Source organism: Centroberyx gerrardi, chromosome 4 (assembly GCF_048128805.1).
Source record: "Centroberyx gerrardi isolate f3 chromosome 4, fCenGer3.hap1.cur.20231027, whole genome shotgun sequence".
Classification (NCBI taxonomy): Eukaryota; Metazoa; Chordata; class Actinopteri; order Beryciformes; family Berycidae; genus Centroberyx; species Centroberyx gerrardi.
In genome coordinates this window covers 18,073,446-18,092,059 of record NC_136000.1, presented here as the reverse complement: position 1 = coordinate 18,092,059, position 18,614 = coordinate 18,073,446, and positions in this window count along the sequence as shown.

Here is an 18,614-nt window from a genome sequence, read left to right as displayed (position 1 = left end):
CAGAGTTTAATTACTGCATTTACAAATGCATTTGTTCGTTAACATGAAGAAATGTATTCATGCCTTAGTTGACCATTTGTTAACTAATGCATTAACTCATGTTAGTTAATACAACCTTATTATAAAGTGTTACTGAAACGTTACTTTGTGTTGTGTGTCTCATTAGTTCGGAGTCAGTCAAATAGCCGCTCTTGGTAAACAGTGGTTGTTTACCTGTTTGCGAAAGTGTGTCCACAGTAAGTGGGTCCTCTCCCCGTCCTCCTCCTGATGCCCTGTACATGCTCCGTGCCTCTTTTCTCCTTTCATCACCGCTGCCCCAGGGGCTCCTCCTCAACCTCCTCAACCCCTCCATCTGTTTCAATTAGCCAGAGTGCAGGGCGGAGCGGCGGGGTCGGTCACACCGGCGCGGAGCTGCAGGTGGGGGCTCTCACTGTGCACCTACAGCACGCAGCTGACAAACAGGAGTCAGTCCACGCCTGTTAGGGTTTTCACTGGCAAAGGTGATAGTGTGCGGCTGCCATTGGGATAGGAAGCTGCTGAGAGTATTTGCGGAATGATGGGACAATTTGGGCACATGGAGAGAGAGAGAGAGAAAGAGAGAGAGAGAGAGAGAGAGAGACAGAGACAGACAATGAGATGACCAGAGACACACACACAAGCATACATACACACACACACACACGCATACACACACACACATTATCCGCCCTCTCTCCCCTCTGTCCCACCCTCTTATCTCTTCCACTCTTACCCACCTCCCTCTCACACAGACCGTGCTTCCTTCCTCCCAGGGTGTTGTCACGTATGCATATATGAGCATGTGCTTGTGCTGGTTTTCTCCTTGGATAAGTAGTGAGGGTGCTTCCTCCCCCCCCCCCCCCCCCAGGCTCTATTCTGCTGTCCCAGCACCGCACAGCTACTGGGGAATATTACTCCTCCATCACACACTAGCACAATATAGGTGAGTGAGTCTACCTTGTCTTACTTTACAACCTGTGCATCCGCTCGTGCCTTGTACTGTATATTGTGTTACAACACGGGTGTTGTTTACCCAGAGAAAACATTCACTTTGGTTAACTGGGAGGATGTCTGCTATGTAGGCCTGGCATGTCACACCATGTATGCAGGGCTTTGTTTGTTTATGAGGGGGCAAGTTGTTGCAGAAAAGGCTAAACCCTCGCAGTAATACTGGCGAGCTGGAGTATTTAAATTGTTGAATTCCAGCAAAACATGTTGCTTCAGTCTGCGTCTGATAATGAATAGGATGGAATATATTAGAAGGCTGCTTTTACTTGTGTGTGATAGACTGGGCCTGTTTATATAAATCCTCTCTGAATCTTAAACTAAGACTTAAAAAAAAAAAAAGAGTTAAAAAAAATTCTCACCTAAAAGTTGCTGGTAAGACATTTGTATAATTTTGCGCAGATCAACTTTCAGTGAAGAGTAAGCAGGATTCTGGCATATAGATGAAAGAGGGAGTTACCTGTGAAGGCCGTACATTAGCTAAAATTATGTACTACAATGACGATTTAATGTATTGACCCCAGCCGCTGGTGAGTAGCCAATAGGATGTCAGGTGCCCCCTACCTTAAAAATGAATCAGTAGTTTTTATCATGGGAGGATAACAGTGCCAGACAGGCAATTAACAGCATTGCTCAACTTCTTTTAATGACTTTATAGGTTGTTTTCTCAAATAGGCGACATATAGATTGAATGATGATAGATAGACAGACAAACATTGCCCAATCACAAGTGACAACACTAGCTGAAAAATAATCCTAAACAAATCCACGTTACTGCTTTGCTGCATGAGAGTCTGTGGAGAAAGTGAAGCTGGACAAGATAGAGTTAATCAGCAAAGTACAGGGAGCTATATGACCCTCAGCATTGTTTCTACAAAGACAACATTTAAAAAGGATGAGGCTTGGGATGCTGTCGCCTCTGCTGCTGGAGCACAATCATGTATTGGGATAATGGGGCATTTCACCTCTGCAGGGAAGGCTGGTAGAAACACGCCTCCGTTGCATTTTACCAGTCGCCAGGAAACACAGAGTAATTACAACTTTCATCTCTCCAGTGTGGACCAAATTCTGCAGTATACTTGATGTTATTGCATCTCGCTGTCAGTGTCAAACAAAATACTCTCACAGTCAAGACGGTACTACTTTATGAGCGTCGTCGTAAGTAAATTAAAAATTCCTTCCTTGAAATGTGCAGACTCTCCGGCTCTTTCGAGGTGATATCTCCCATCTCCTAGCTAAGTTTGGGGGCATCTCAAGCTCTCTTAAATAATTTAGGAGTCCTGCGTATTCTTTAGGCATAAAGGCATGCATGCATAGGTCTTAGTTATATTTTTAATTTGCGTCACTTTCAGAATTTTCTTAATCTTAAAAAACAAATTCTCCACTCTGAGCGGTTTCATACATACGGGCCCAGATGTCTGCCAATCTGTGTTCCTGCACCCACACAGGAACAAGCCACTGAGTCATGTCACGCTGGAATCTATCTCTCTGTTCTCAGTAAAAAGGCTCCCATAGCTGCTGGCTATGTAGCCACGGAGGTGATCAAAAGCCTTTAGATCTGTACATCTGTGAGCCTTGCAAATATCGCAAGTCTTACAGCCTCCTACCAGCAAAGGGCCCTCTTTGACGCGTATGACCTACCGCTGAAATAAAACCTCTACGTCTGTGATTGGCCAAATGAATGACAGTCAGGTCAACCAATGGTACGGTACCACTGAGGGCCTCCAGGGATGAGCGAAAGAGGATGTGAACAGAGGCAGATGCTCCTTTGACTCCCCTATCAGACACAGGGAGAAATGCTAATGACATTCTCCCTCAAGCGCTGAGGAGAAAGAGAGAGAAGCACTAATGACTCTCTATCTCGCTGGTCACTAGCAAGCCTGCAGACAGCTTGTTAAATCTCACAGCAGAATAACAAGATGTTATTCAGGATGCTTAGCGGCAACTACGCTGAGAAAATGTCTGGCAATTAACAGCGTCTGTGCAATTAACAGGGTCTATGATGACGATTTGGAAAAGTTGTATAGGGACATCGGTGGTGTGAGCGCGTTCCCCCTCGGCACCTGCAGCCTTGTGCACCGCTTTGTTTTTTTCTGCGGGAGTCAAATACAAATGTGATGTCATGCCGGAGAGAAATGCTTTACTCGAATATATATCATCAAAGTGAAAATGCGGCTCTGAAAAAGGGACTTGTAGGATAATGTATTATACCTTTATTAGTTGCAGTTGTGTATTTCAACAAAGGAGCATGTCCTCGCTGCTTTTCCTGTATCCCAAACTAATATCTGTCATGGCTAATGGTGGAAGGCAGAGTAATTGGCTATATTACAATCTCTTCCTCTGAGACTCCTTCCATGATTAAGGAAATTATCATGCCCCAGCGTGTGATACAGACACACATACACACACAGATATACCTGTGCATGCACACACACAACCATGTATTGACACACACACATACACACACACACACACACACACACACACACACACACACACACACACACACACACACTACAACTACAGTCATCAGCAGCCTGAGAGTAAAATTACTCATAAAATTGCTGACAATCTTAACGTCCTTATCCAATAGTGTATAAACATGTTGTAGACTTGTATTGTGCTCCTATTCACATCATTGTGACATTGTTTGGTATACACAGCCCTAACATCCTTAGCTGCAAAGAAATTACATAATCAAAAAAAAAGAAAGGTACAACCAATGGATGCTTGAGCAATATGACAAACTGCTCCGTTCTGGGGGAGTTTCAGCGCTGTGAAAAAGCACAGACTTTAATATCTTTCCAGGTTTTTCATCTCTTTTTTTCAGTTCAGAAATAACCATTTAGTCCTCACCAAGAACAATTTCTGCCTCAGTCTGATACGGTGTTCTTCTCTCTGGACATGAAGCTTAGGGTGAATTCTGGAGCTCTGCCTCTCCTTCATCCCTCATTGGCTGAGGGCTGCCTATAGGGGAGCCACCGCAAAGAATGATTGACTGTTTGTCTCTAACCCCCTATCAAGGATGAGGCAAGCACTTTGGGGCGAGAGCCAAACTCATCTGTCACTTTCAGGCCCTCTGTCTCTTACACGTCATTCACTGCTGTTAGGATTTCACAAACGACGGGTGGGGAACTGCAGCCACACCAAAGCCTCTTCACATCAGGCCATTTCAGCATGAGGTCAGTGCACTTACGGCGAATCACTCTATGGGGTTAAACGCTGTGTGTGTGTTTGTTAACACTGGCTCTATGTCTGTTTCACATTGTTTTGGGCTAAATAAGCACTGAAATTAGATGCTGCAATTCCCTGAGAGTCTCTCAGGTTGGATATTTCAATTGTAGCTGTAAAAAAAAAACAACCAACTGAGGTGATTGTTGAAAACAGAAAATATTCAATGCTTGACTGTTCAAGTGGTGGTGCTGCTTTGTTGTTGCGTCTGAAAAGCAAACTGTGTAATGTGCACTTTGACTGAAGCATGTTGTTTTGATTCTGTGAGTGTGACAGGAGCCATGAGAGAAGTGATGGCGCATACAAGAGTCTCCTTCAAACACGTTTTTTTTTTTTCACACTTGTATTTGCACTTGATGTGTTGTCATAACGGTGTCAGCACGTACTGGGTGGAATTCCCTTTTCATATGGAAGACCTGCATAAACCAGGGCAAACATTGCATTTTAGCCAGAATGATGACTTTTACATTGATCTCAAAATATATTACATTTCAGGTCTGTGTAGGCTGGAGTTGACATTTAGCCTCTCCTATTAACTCCTTTAAACAAATGGTGTCTGACTGTGTTCGTTTTCCTCACACGTACAACATCAACCTACAGGCAATAGGGAACAGTGACTCAATATAGCCTCTTCTTAACTGTGGCGCTGTACAGTAACTCACAGACCAGAGATTAAGGTTCTGTGCTTTGCCATTGAAATCATTTGACATGCAGATCATTACGGTAATGGGATTATGTATTAGTTTTGCAGGGTCCTGTCAGTACTGTGTCCCAGCAGCATTAGTTAAGTGACGAAGGTCGTGTCACTGTCAGAGCCTCTCAGCTGTATTCTGAGGTGTTTAGTGTCTCTGCTCCCTGTTTCACCCCTCCTGCTGATCTAATCGCCACTGTAATGACAGTGTTGACTTTGCCGCTGGCTCCGCTGTCTCTCTCACTTTCACTCTGTCATTCCTTCTCTCTCTCTCCCCCTCTCTTTCTCTCTCTTTTTCCTCGGTCTGTCTGCCCTCCATCCCTCCATCCTCTAGGGTTGATTTAACTTTAAACATCGCCACTGATTTAGCTTGACCTCTTGACGTAAGCCTTCGCTGCTCTCCATGTTCAACATGCTTTTTATTGTCTTTTTCACATTCCCTTCATCTATCTTTCTCTCTTTCCCTCTCTCCGTCTCTTTCTCTCCTGTTGCACTCTTTCTGTCTCCCTCTTTTCTCTGTTTCATGTTTAGTCTTCCCTCTCTGGCCACCTTGGGTATGGTCTGTGTGTGTTGGATGTCAGTGTTAACTGTAATGGGTCCTACTGTTGATTGCATTGTGCACAGACTGCTCATTCAATATTTTACATATGAGCTGCTGGTAGTGGAGAACTTTGCTTCCATCTAATAATTGTGGCGATGTAGATCGATGGAACAAGGGGTTTAATACCGCTATGAGTCGTTTTGTAATGTAGTGTTTGTGCAATACCTCCCCAGCCTCTCGTTTCATTCAGCTCACCACAAGGGAATTTGGGTTAAGATGGGTGCTGTTGCCTCTGTGATTGGGTAACTCTTGGAAAAGTCTGGAGGGACTAGGCTGTTGTCATGGTAAACACTCAAACAGTAATTGAGCGCAATGTTCTCAATCAGCGAACCCTTGCATGGATCATGTTGTTCTGTGGAACTGGAGCATAGATTTCTGTGTGTATGTGCATGAGTGACAGGGGAGCGGTGGGTTGGGGGGTGGGGGTGGGGCGGGTGTGTAGCAGTATTAAATTAATTTACATTTTACCTCCCATGAGCCTTGTTGAAAACTGGTAAAAGCACAAGTGATGACATGGTCGCTGTGTGGATTGGGACCATGTTCCCGTGTCTCCCCAGCTTACCCACTGCTTTCTTTCAAGACAGATTTATATTCAGCTGTGGCACACTCCCATCATGCTCTAGCCCGACATGATGTAAATAAGATTGCTATTCATTTTCAACTGATTATTATTCGTTTTTCATTAGACTGCTTATTGTCAGTCAAGCATGTTGTCTCCAGGAAAAAGGCTTCAAGTCTCTTAATGAACGGCCACAAACACTTAACAGTTGTCACCATCAGTAAAGCATTAGGTAGGTGGATTTGTAGTTGAACCTCTAGAGAAGTTTAACCAGGCTTTTTCAACTACTTCAAGAAATGCTCTTTATAGATTATTTACTTTCTCCTTCATACAGCTATCGGACTCTTAATAGGAGCCCCTTAGCTCCCAGCAGGGGTTAACTCAATTAAGTAGCTCCATTATAATCATTGAGAGCTGGAATGGCAGCTTGAGCCATCATGGAGCTGATGGAGGGCCCAGTCGCAGGAATAACCTGCTGTTTACATGCAAAAAGAACTCACTGGCCTCTGCACTGTGGTTGGGCTCAGAGATGGAAAAAGGCACAGTCGGACATTGATTGAGGAGCTGCAATTTACATACTGCAGAGATGTGGAACAAGGTCTCTCTCTGAATCTCACAGCTTCTGCTCCCGGCAATTTTCTCCACAGAAACGGATACCGAGTATTGTCTGCCAGGCTGCTACACAGACACACAGAGACATTTGTAAACAGGCAGAGTCAGACCCATTGGATGGAGAGGATAGACAGCCAGGTACCCATGGAAACATGGACAGGAAAGCAGGAGGACAGACAGACAGCATGCACTCACAAATGTGCACGCGCACACACACACATACAAAGTAAATGCAATTACAGTAAACCATGGGGGAGCATATAAAACAATATGATTGTTACACTATCAATATCAGCAATATCAACAATGCTTAGCCATTACAAATGGGAGATAATGACTATGATAATGTGAATTTGATGATCACAATCCCTTTCTGAAACTTATTAAATTCCTGATTGAATTATTGTTTTGTTTTTGTATTAAAAAAAAAGGTCTAACCTAATTAACCAAGTGTTGCAGCCGAGTTCTGAGGGTTTGTCTTTGAAGTCTTGCCCTCTGCATACAGTTAGAAAAACACTTCTCATCTGCGGAGCCGTTCCTTCTCTCCGCTCTGTGCCTTGGTAGCAAGCTCACTCTGATCACGATTCAGCTGTTGGCCAAAAACAAAGAAAGCAGAGAAACTCATTACTGCTCTTCTGGCCTTCTGGTCAGGTTTTTTTTTTTTTCTCAAGGAGGGAGGGACTGCAGAAAATTCCAGAAATAAATACAGTAGGAAATAGTGTGTGTTTGTGCTTGTGTGCACTTGCGAGTGTGCATGTGTGAATCGCTGATGCTCACACCCATCTCACGGGCTAATGAATGCGTGTTGGATGTCTTGCGGTCCTACCATCCTGATTTATCTGTCTCTGTCACAAGATGGGTTTCTCTTTATCAGATCCCGGCAGAGGTAGAGGTCCAGACTGTCCCTTTAGAGGCAGCAGATCTCTTGTCTTCTGTCTCTCCTCTCTCTCTATGGCTCAACAACACCAAAGAGTCTCTCCAGCCAATAGTTCTACAGTGGCCAGAGTCAAAGCCAAGACACGGGCCGATAGGAGGAGTAATGAGAGCTCAGCTAAAAGGAGACAGCACAGCCCAACACTTTGGTCTGATGCCCTCTGTGTGTGTGTGTGTGTGTGTGTGTGTGTGAGTGTGAGAGAGAGAGAGAGAGAGAGAGAGAGAGAGAGAGAGAGAGAGAGAGATCATCCTTGTGGAGTTGCAATGGCCCAACTCGAACAGAAAAACGCAAGGAGTGGTTATTATGAGGGCTACTGTTAGGGTTAGGGCTTTGGGAGTGAATGTATCTAAATAGGATGCTATTGTGTGTGTGTGTGGTTTATGTGTGTGTGTGTGTGTGTGTGTGTGTGTGTGTGTGTGTGTGTGTGTGTGTGTGTGTGTGTGTGTCTGCTCGTTAAGTCTGTCTTCCTACTGACCTCAGAATGTGACGTGTTCCAGAACAGATGCTCCGAGGGAAACTTTCAGTGTGTGTACAGGTCAGTGCTTGCTGTGTCTTTTATTAAGTGCGTCCCTCGGTCTGCGTCTGTCCTCTGAATGTCCTGTACAGTATTTGTCACTAAGTGACAGCACTGGGCAGTCAGGTCAGAGCAAGACAAAGGCCACTGAAAACTTACTGCTGTCAAATGCCTTCTTGAGCCCTATTCGCGCAGGACTAATTTTACCTGGGGACGTGAAGTGATTTGTAATAATTGCAGAGATCTTCAGTGGTTTTATTCCCATGCAAATCTGCCGTGTCTGTAATTTGTAAGGTGAAAATTCCAGCACAAATTACTTGACGTATTTTGGTGAAGGCAGAGGTTCCTTGATATTACTAATCCTGTGCAAATCAAAGCCACGGTAATTTCAGCCGCAATTTATTTTGGGATTTTTGGTGCACAATGTCTTTTTCTTTTTCTTCTAGACACCTGATTTCTCTCGGAGGAGTAATGGAACCTACAGAGGAAGGTTTTGAATGCGTTTTCAGTGCAAACTTCAACTTTTGCTTTGCTAAATCAGAAAGTGAGAAATTGTACAATCTTGACCTTATACAACTGCACTCGGGGCATTTTTCAGCGAATTTCATTATGCTGTGCAAATGTGTTTCACGAAACACAGAGGTTGGAGGCCTTAGTATTCCCAATGCAAATTCCAGAGTGAATCAACAACAACAAAGTAGAGAGACAATCGAGCGAAAGAGAGAGACAGAGGAGGAGAGCGAGAGAAGCACATTGACTGGCCACACACAGTTGGACAGAGCCAAACACATTTCTCAGTATTGTGCTCTGTTTGTGAGTTCCAATGAGCTGAATTGGTGTAGTAAATGGAAATCATTGTACGGTGTCCCTGCACAATCACTGACATTACGATCTGTTGGTTTCAAGGGAGAGTAGGCACCGGGAGTTTGATTTCCCCCGTTGGAGTGGAGACCCTCGAGGATCCTGTGTGTCCTCCTTCGCTCCGAAAAACCACCACAGAGGAACATCTCAATAATCACACTTTGACTGGAGCTCTAATCCCCAAACATCTGACACAATTACACCCATTAACACAGGTAATTAAACGCCGCAGAGCATGAACATGTACAATTCATGTGTACCGTGTGTATGTGTGTGTATACAGTATGTGTGTGTGACAGAGAGAGAGCGAGAGAGAAAGTATGTGCATTTTTACGTCTCTGTGTGTGTTTTACCCCTGTGTGTAAAACCAAACTCTTCTCATGATAAAGGTAATTATTTTTCGAAATATTACCCAGTGGAGTTGAGGTGTTTTGTTTCTTTTTGTTTTTTGTTTTTTTTAGGATGTGGAGTTATAACCTGTAGGGTGAACTAAAGTTAACACAGCAGAAAATGCCCTCTCAAAGATTTTTTATCTAAATTCTACTGACATATTATGTACTGATAAAAAAAATGAAAATTGTAGGAACTTCTGAATATCCCCGAGGTTATGTCTGAACGTCAAACAACAAACATGGAGTAAAATACAATTTATATTTTGGAGGAAGGTGGGTGATAACCAACTGACTACCAACTAATTCACAACACAAGATAATAAGGGCATATTGATAATTATCTAAAATTTTTCACAACATATCTGATCACACCAGGGATTAAGTGACCATTTTGTGGTCTCTCCATACCACAACAAAAAGCCAACAAGTAGTGAAAGGTAATGATCTCACTCATCAAAAATGACTTCTTTTCCAGCAAAACAATAGTAATGGACAAAGGTTTTCAGAAAATGCCCCAAGAGAAAGACATTGATTGAGTAAATAAAACATCTGAAAGATGCCAAAATTTCAGAATACACAAACCAGAAATATACGGTTTAAGTATGTGCCTGAAAACCACTAATGTTTCCTAAAATGATTTCCTCCTTGAGCCAAAACTGCTCCTCTGTGGTTATCATGCAGATCCACAAATTGCATGCTCATGAAAATTGGTAGAAGCTGTAGGTGGGGCTCATAAATTATACATTCTGAAACTGGTTGTGTGACCTAATCCTCCATCCCATTTGTGTTTTCATCATCAAAAAAATTCTTAATCTTTAAAAAGTAACAGTAAAAAACTGTAAATTCCACAACTCAGTTCTTTGGCTCAGCATGACAGCAGACAGCTAGCCCACTTTGTGAGATATGTGGAGGGTTGAGGAAGATGAAGCCTGAGGGTTATCGGAACTCAGCCGATGTCAGCTGGAGTTACGAGTGAATTACTGATATGCTTCTTGCTCCTTGACAGTCAGGTGACTCACATCGAGGTGAGAAGAGGATACGGAGGGAGAGTGAAGGACGGGAGAGGGAAAGGAGGAAATGGAGAAAGGAGGAATGACAAATCTGGTGCATTCGAAGTAATCTTGGCAGGAAACCTAAGTTACCATAGCGACCTGGTGAAAGCTCTGCAGCAAGCGAGAGGCGAGAGAGAGAAAGAGAGAGAGAGAGAGAAAGAGAGAGAAGACCTTGAGGTATACTGTCTCTCACTAGCCTGGTCTTTCACAACAATATTTTAGCATACCTGTTTAATTACAAGTTGTGTATGAAAACAAGCCTTCGACAGCATTGCGAGATCTACTGTATCAAAACATCACCGACACGATCAATAAAGCCCTTTAACATAAAGATGAGGGGAAACCAGTTGTGCTGTAACCCTTTGTCTGTCATTATTAAAGCCCAGTCAAGTTAATCAAAGCCCTGTTTGGCTCATCAGTGCACGGCTCCCCAGTCAAACAAACCCTGGTTGAAAGGATATGGAGCTGAACTACACATCCCATCTGCCTTTCCATTGGTACAGTCTTTGTTATGTGGATGGTAATTGGTAGTCTTTGATGCACTGGGCTGCTGGGGCCACTGACTTTAATTAGCTTATTCACCAGCATGGACCGGCATGGAGATTCAGATAGGGATTCTGTCACAGACTGCCGAGGGGGATAAATACACACACACACACACACACACACACACTCCCACACTCCCACATGAACGCACACAATAATGCACACACTTGACAGCTATTACGCAAGAGCGCACGATCGTATACACCCATGTTAGCACACATGCACAAACACACACACGCACACCAAAGTATACACACTCAAACACACGCACACCAAAGTATACACACTCAAAGACACGCACACCCGCATACACACGGAGCCTTGGAGAGGTGTCAGAGGATTGTCTTATCTGTCTCTGTGACAGGCCCTGCTGGGATTATTCAGAGCTACACATCCATCTCTCAAAAGATTTCTCGAAAGATGGAACAAAAGATGGACACTGGGCGGTAAGAGATTATCAAACCCGCCATGGCCACTCTGCATCTCTTCCTCACATTATTCCTCTCCCTAACTCTCTTTATCGCCGTCTCTTATTCTCCACCTGTGTTTTAGTGAGGCGGTGACTGACCAGTACATTTGGCACATTAGTCACTGGACTGCAGGGAGGTCATGTATTTGTTAGTTAGTTTGTTTGTCTGTCAGCAGGATGTCTCACGTATGAACGGTTTCCATGAAATTTGGTGGAAAGATAGGCCTTGGGCCAAGGAACATTTGGTGACATTTTCGTGGTGATGTGGATCTGGGATTTCCGCCATTAGATGATTATTGTTTCTTAGCCATAACTATGAAAGATAGAAGATAGAGACTTAATTCAAAATCCTATAAGGGTATGATTTCACAGTCAAGACATCAATTTAACTTAGAGTTTAAGTCATAGGAATGATGTCTGTGGGTGTAACAGCAAGTTGGAGAATTGTTCAGTGTTGTGTCTTAGCTGCTTACTACTAACTACAACTATTATCATTAGAGCAACAATTATTTCTTATTACTATTACCGCTACTGCTACTAATACTAGGGTTAGTCTACTACTACTACCCTACTGGTATTACCACTACAACTACTAGTGCTGCTGCTGCTGTTACTACTACCACTACTATTACAGCTATTGCTACTACTACTATAATAATAATATAATAATAAACTTTATTGGTAATGCACTTTTCAAAAACAAGAGTTTACAGAAATAAATAAAATCAAACACAAATAAAACAAACAAATACAAAAACAAACAAAATAATACAAAACAACACAATAACATACAATAAAACACACAATGAAATACAATAAAATAAAGCAATAAAACACAATAAAACACAAGTTAAAAAGATGAAAAAGCCATGCTATATAGGTGAGTTTTTAAATGTGATTTAAAAACATCCACCGATGCAACCATTCTGACATTGTATGGTAAACTGTTCCATAGTTTGGGGACCAAAGCTGCAAATGCTCGGTCTCCCTTTGAATTAAGCTTAGGCTGCTTAGACTGCTACTACCATACTGCTATTTTAACTGCCACCACTACTGTTGCTATTAGTAGGCTACCTACTACTGCCACTATTTTTCCTTATTAGCACTCCCACCTGTAAGTGCACCACTACCTCCTCTAATCCCTCTGATAGCAGCAGCTGTCCAGGCAGGTGTTCCTGTGAGAGACCCGTGGTAATGTAGATTCCAGACAGTGTCTTTAGCGGGCATTGATGGACAAATGGGATTAATTGATCTCCCCTCCTGTCCCGATTGTCCAAACTCTTTCCTGCTTGATGTCTCTCTCTGTGGATCCTCTACAAATGTCAGGCTGAGACAAACACAGCTGAAACGCCCCATTTTAGAAAGCACATTCCTTGGCCAGTCCGTCACTCTCCTTATCTCTCGGGATGCGGGATGTGTGTGTCTTGGCCGACAGCGCTGAAGGGTTGCTTTGTTTGTATGTTCTGGAGAGGCTGAGAGGGTGTCATTCAAATTCTTGGATAGTTCAACATTACTCACTGCATTCACGTTTTTCCTACTTAATTACATTGAACCACCCTACTTTTTCACCCAAGGACGATCAGGGTGGATGGGAAATACATCTTTCCTCTTTCGATTGTCCATTCTCTCCCTGCTCACGTTAATCTCTGAATGTGAGCTCTGTGTGTGTGTGTGTGTGTGTGTCTGTGTCTGTGTGTGCAGTGTCATCTAGCACCTTGAGTGAAAGAGATTTCCCACGAAAATCTCTTCCTCTTCCCTGCTCCGCGAGCCTCCTGTCCTATACATTGGTCACCATCGTAACAACTCAAACACTGCGGTTAGAAATCCCAGGGAGGGCGTCCAGTGTGCACGTGTGTGTGTGTGTGTGTGTGTGTGTATGTGTATGTGTGCGTGTGTGTGTGTGTGTGTGTGTGTGTATGTGTATGTAGGTGTGTGTGTGTGAATCATTCAAAGGCTACTAGAGGTGGTGAGAGCTTGTGCATTTCTGCTGCAAGTGGTCTCCTTACACTTTATCCTCACTAGGATCTGCTGTGCATTTCATATTTTCCTGATAGTTGTACGGTATGTACTGTGCGTGTGCGTGTGCGTGTGCGTGTGCGTGTGCGTGTGCGTGTGCGTGTGTATCCGTCTACGGTAGATTTACAAAGCAGTGGGCTGTTTGCACTGTATGTGATATTCTCTGACAAAAGCTGTCCTCTCTGTCTCTCAGAATGCTGCTGGATCTCCATGGTTACCAGCAGTCACCGTTCTCCATCTTACATTCACTAGACCAAGATTCACCCATGAGGGTAAATCAACAAAAAACACTACTTGATGCACCACTATAAGAGATAAGTGTTCGTCTCACTTCAACACAGAAATGTTCTTCGTTGTTGACTCCTGTGAAACCTTTCACTGTAATGCTGTAACATAAAGTGGTTTCCTTTAAAGTTTCACCAAGTGGGGCAAAGTCAACAAACTGCACAGACAATGGAGGCTATATAACCTTGTATTTCTTTTGAAGCTGTCCTGAAATTATGAGAAAACGATTGGATTTTATGTGGAGGTAATTATACTTGTTCATTTGAATATTAAATTTAAATAAAATTAATTTATGTAACACCTCATGGTGACCTCCACTACTGGTAACTGTGTTAAATATACAGTAAAAACATGAGGATGGAAGCTGTAAGGCTCTGACAAATAAATGAATAATGACTATGAATAAAGGATCCATATAAAGCTTGAAGCATCTCTCTTTTGGCAAGGGCCCATATTCATAAAACGCACACATACACACACACACACACACACACACACAGAGCGAGAAAAAAGAGAGAGAAAGTGGGGGGATAATTGGCAGCTATTGTTTCCTTAGCAAGTGTTTGTTTTTATGTCAATTAACAAAACAAGGGTTCAGCTTAATGAGGCTAACGGGAAAGCACCTCATTTGGCTCTGCATAGCTTGACGATCTGTCAGAGGAGAGACACCCACCTCACACACACACACACACGTACATGCACATGCACATGCACATGCACATGCACACGCACACACACACATATATGACAGACATAGACACAGCAGCACACAAGGTAATAGTCGCTCAAGAACACTGACACTTCACTCAGATACCATTGCAGAGGAACAGACTTAGGTTACAGTCACCAACAAAAGTTGACCTGAGTTCAAAGTAAAGCCATTATCATTAATTGTGATTTGTATGATTGCCTGCAAAAAATATTTTTTTGAATATATATATATTGCAACAGTTGCAACGAAAAATATTTCCAACCAGAGAAAATAGATTTAATAAGCATTCTACTCCACCTAGTTAGACCTATCAACTTGATTATTTAAATTATTAATCAGTCCCGTCATCATAAATAATAATGACTGTAATCAGAACCTGTTTCATGGCTGGTGATGAGGAACCTCCGTTTCCATTATCTTTATCTTCATACCATGTACTCTCTCTCTCTCTCTCTCTCTCTCTCTCTCTCTCTCTCTCTCTCTCTCTCTCTCTCTCTCTCTCTCTCTCTCTCTCTCTCTCCCTCTCTCATTCTCTCTCTCTCTCTCTGCTATGGTTATGGTTGTCTGTGTAATCTACCCCATGGTGACTCGTTGATGTCTGATGATGCTGATAATGCTAATCAGCAATTATTAGTGCTGCAGAGCGTGTGTGTGTACGTGTGCGTGTATATGCACGTGCATGTGAATGTGTTGGTGGGTATGCGTGGGCATGCATGCATGTTGTATCAGCCTTGTTTATTTGGCTTTGGTGACAGCCGTGTCAAAGTTAGTTGAGTTCAGCTCTTGGTGCAGCGGTGGGTTGGGTCAGACAAACTTGGTAACAGTAAACACTGCTCAGGCCGCGCTCCAGTGGCTTCATCGCTCCAGTCCAAGTTTTAAGCACCTTTGAAATGGGTTCAACTCAAAAAGTGGTGTATAATTATCTCCAGCAGTTGTTATCCAAATCAAATTTAAGTTCAGGTGTGTAGCAGGGGAATCAGCAGGGGGGAAGCACATCTCTCAACTTTAATTTTGCTCTTTAAAACAGTGATTTGCTTCTAAGTTGTGTTTACAGAATAGTGGGAGTGTTGGTGAAATCACTGGGGGAGGACTTTAAAACTACAAGGGGCTTCAGCTTAAAAAAAAAAAAAAAAAAGACAAATCACTTGGCTGCCTTGTGATTTTTAGTTGGCTGAGATTGTAAGTTGCACTGCATTGTTTGTCAACTTATCTCTCTCTAAATTCTAATGTAGTTCTCAGTTGTTTTGAACAAACTGACTTGGGAAAGTCAATTACTTTCCAGTAAATTTTCTTTCCAGTTATTTTCACCAGATGAGGCATGTTTGAACAATATATTGATTCCATAACATTGATGGTAATTGTCCACCTATAGACTGACAATTTACAATTATACACAAGCTTTTTTTAAGAACAAAAGATAGGACTTACCCATGACTCCCTCTATGTCTCGGTTTATTATGCATGATGAATTAAACATGACTTTAAAAGTATGAGCTCAAGTTATTATTATTGGAAGCAGGACTTTTAGGTTCAACTAAGTTATATAATTATGTAAATACATTGATTTAAACGGCCAATTGGGAGTCACCAGCTCTGATACCAGACCACCCCATTACTACTTTTTCTTCTTGAATAGCTCTTGATAAAATAGTACGTGACAAATAAACGTGTATTTTGATGCTGTGCTGTAAAAGGTATATTTGTGTTTGTATTGTTTGTAAATATACAGAATCTACTTATAGCTATATACTGATAGAAGTATATTAGAAATGCTTGAACTGGGGATCATAGCTATATTTAAAAAAAAACAAAGCAAGTAATTACAAGCATGTAGAATGTATGGCGTGCCTGCCCAACACAGGGTTTTACACTGAGTAACATCTTGCGCCTCCTTTTTTGTCTCTCTCCTCTGGTATCTGTGCTGATTTTTAATAGGAACTGTAGCGAGAGGAACATTGGACTCGACACTGTCTGTCTTGCAGCTCAGAATTGGTTAAAAGTCTCTTGATGTCTGGCCGCTCTGTGGTATTTGCTAAACCCACAACCCCTTAAATGGGTGTCCTTCACTAATGGCTAACCATATTCCCAGGTTGCTACAGCTATTTGCATAGCAAATCCTTGATGGTGGGCTGCAGAGTGAAGCCCAGTCAAACGTGTGATAGCAGGTGTTCCGGCTTGTAGTCATGGTGGTTTGTTTTTGCCTTTCTGTTTGATTACTGTTTCTGTGTTCCGCATGGGTGAACACTGAGCCGCACAGCGATGCCGGCTATCTATCTTACTGCACCACATACACTAACACACACATACCCACACACAGACAGACACACACGCGCATGCACTTGCACACCTTGAAACAACGCGGAGTCCAATTTATTTATTCCACCAGCTGTTCACACCTTTCAAACCAGGTAGCTATCATAAACATCACCATGCAGTATGGGACAAGGGGCACACAGAGCGGAATCTCCTTTACATTCATTAATTCAACTAACCAACACATATAGGGACTGAAGTGACACAACCAGACAGAATGACAACAAAAATGCACTCGATTAAACATTGACATACAACCCACGCTGCGGGCCAGTGAATGGTTTACTCGGCCTCCTAGCTGCGTCCCACCAGAAACATTTTTTGTGAGTGAGCACTTTGTCTGGTTCTGACCTTCATTTATCAGGTTGTTCATTCACCCAGGACTCGATACTAAACACATTCCAGCCTGGCAGCGAGTATGTGGGAACAGCTGATGATGGATTAACAAAGGAAGAGTCTGCGATTGGTTTGAGGCCAGGAGATGAACTCTGTGATTTGGTTGAGCGTACCTCTCTCTCTCTCTCTCTCTCTCTCTTTCCCAGCCCCTCACTCCCTCTCCTGCTTTCCCTCTCGTTCGCTTTCTCTCTTCCTTTGCCCTCTGTCTATCTCGTCTCCTCTCGCACCTCCCTCTCTCTGTCTTTATCCCTTTCTTTCTTTCTCTCTCTCCTTTCTCCAGCTCTCTCTCTGTTATTCTCTCAAAAGCTAATGTTGCCAACCATGCACATTTTCCATATCTATCAACCTCTTATCCACATGAGCCCAACTGAGCCTGTCTAGCTACGATTTTATCTGTCTTTTTATTCCTTTGCTTCCTTTCTGTTATGTATTCCATTTTTCTACTATCTTTCTCCTTCCTCACAAACAAGTAATCAATCTCTCTTGCCAGGTGCAAGTGATCTATCTCTCTCTTTCCTTCCGCTCTTCTCTCCCTCTCTACTTCACATCTACATGCTGGTCATCTCTCCTTACCTTCTCTCTCCTTCTATTCATTAATTCTTTCTCTCCATCTATCTCTTCAGTGGCCGTTGAATGCAAAGTTTAGAGAGGAATCCCTAGGAATGCGATGATGTGATATTGTTTCCCTGTTTGCTCTGATCAATGTGTCTGAGACTTCTTGTTAACGTGCAGATGCTTGTTTCTATTGAACCTGGCAACCGCTGATCGATATCCTTAGTACACACACTCATCACTTACACCATCCCTCTCAGTACATATGTGCTTGCACGTCAATAACGCCGATCCCTCTTCAGTGGCATGGCATGACAGGAATAATCCTAATGTGAATTCTGCTGGATACCAATTGACAACCATGTCCTCATTTATAACACAAGATAGCAGAGGCTGTTTACACTTTGTTGATGTATAGTATTCACACTACAACAGCAGGTACATGGTCCTGTTAAAAAAATCAGATTCATTTCATGGGCTGCCATGTTTTGATGATAATTCAAGATAAAGCCAGGTTTATCTGCCTGTGCAGAGCCGCCGTCTCCTCACTAAATCCACTTAGCTCTGGAAAGTCCGTATTTGTCGTTCAATTACACCATCGTCTCTCTTCTCAGGACCCTTACTCCAGCCTCCGCCTTCCCTTCTTCTTCTCTACCTTCCTGCCTTTCTCTGTCGCTGTGAAAGGGTTTTTCCACTCCTTGCTGGGCAATACTCCAGTATGAGATCTTGAGAGAAGGAGACAGAGAGAGAAGAGAAAGTGGGGACGCAAAAAGGGGGTGGGGGGGTGATGGATTGTGAAGCCCAAAGCCTGTTAGTCTTTGCCCAGGGGGTTGCTACTGCCAAGGAGGCATAGAG